Source organism: Octopus bimaculoides, unplaced genomic scaffold (genome assembly GCF_001194135.2).
Source record: "Octopus bimaculoides isolate UCB-OBI-ISO-001 unplaced genomic scaffold, ASM119413v2 Scaffold_32312, whole genome shotgun sequence".
Classification (NCBI taxonomy): Eukaryota; Metazoa; Mollusca; class Cephalopoda; order Octopoda; family Octopodidae; genus Octopus; species Octopus bimaculoides.
Genome location: NW_026322572.1, coordinates 1 through 1,219, shown reverse-complemented (window position 1 = coordinate 1,219; position 1,219 = coordinate 1). Strand labels below are relative to the sequence as shown.

General features: G+C 38.1%; 1 long non-coding RNA gene across 1 annotated transcript in view; it reads left to right on the top strand.

Moving 5' to 3' along the window:
• LOC106873042 (uncharacterized) overlaps positions 1–859 on the top strand; it is a 1,624-nt gene extending 765 nt beyond the window's left edge. The window contains exons 2-3 of the long non-coding RNA XR_001409833.2: positions 40–184; positions 711–859. This is a non-coding gene — a long non-coding RNA (uncharacterized LOC106873042). The remainder of the gene's footprint in view (positions 1–39; positions 185–710) is intronic.
• Positions 860–1,219: the final 360 nt, after the last annotated feature.

Sequence of the window (1,219 nt, the reverse complement as noted above, 5' to 3'; positions counted from 1 at the left end):
ATATATATATATATAAATCTGTATACACTTAACCCACAGGTGTGCTGGATCGCACTTTTCCAACCCAGCCGGATTCGATAGAATTGAAGCAGAAAGTGAACCGAACCAGGACAGAATAGCCACAGATCTTCCGTTTGGTATTTGGGACACCAGTGTCGGACTGGTTAAGCTGAACGACAGCATGGTTAGTATATATATTCTTTTATTTTTTTTACTTGTTTCAGCCATTTGACTGCAGCCATGCTGGAGCACCACCTTGAAGTGTTGTTAGTCAAAGAAATCGAACCCAGAAATTGCGTGTTGCACTCACAGTTGCTAGATTAGAAGTTCGAATCCTGGACAGGGCAGCTTATTGTTTTCCTTGCACAAAACACTTCATTTCGCATTGCTCTGTGAGGTGGGAGGAGAGGGAGTGGCAGGGATCTGCAGAGATGCTTTACAGGTATATCTTCCTGCTCTCCACAATCTGGGTTCAAATCGGATCAACTGGAACCCTCGACGTCGTCAGCAACGGAGTGCCAACAACAACAACAATTTGGCATTGAAAAACAAAAAATGTTGAAACCGGAGTGGTAAAAACTACAATTTGTTCAAGACCCAATCCTCAAATAAAAAAAATATATATATATAAACACACACACAGACACAAACACACATATATTTGTATATACATACATGTACATGAGAATATATATTCATATCTTTAACAGCCAACTCTGGATGTTTCTGGAACTGTTAGGACTGGTCAACAAGTCATTGTTGTCCACTACTACCAACCAACTCGTCCTGAGGCCACGATCAAGGTGACCATTTATTCCAAGGACCGTGTTTACACTGGTAAGATGTTCTTCCTCATGTTGCTGTCGTTCTTAACAATATTCTCTTGCAAACATTCTTCTCATTACAGTAAAGATTTCAATTTGATTCCATAGTTGAGGTGTTTTAAAGCATAACATTTGAACAAGTTTTTTTCTTCTTTTAAAAATTTCAAGAAAAAGTATCGATTTCATTAGATTTCATTCCAGCCAGCATCAGCTTCGTCTTTCAACCCCTGTGGGGGAGTAAAATAAAAAACCAGCCAAGTGCAAAGATTGATTTAATCAACTCATTCTCCCACTGCACCATAAAAATTTCTAGCCTTGTTCATGTGTCAGCCTTGTGTCTGAATCATTATTATTATTATTATTATTACTATTGTTCAGTAGTTTTATTTTTATAA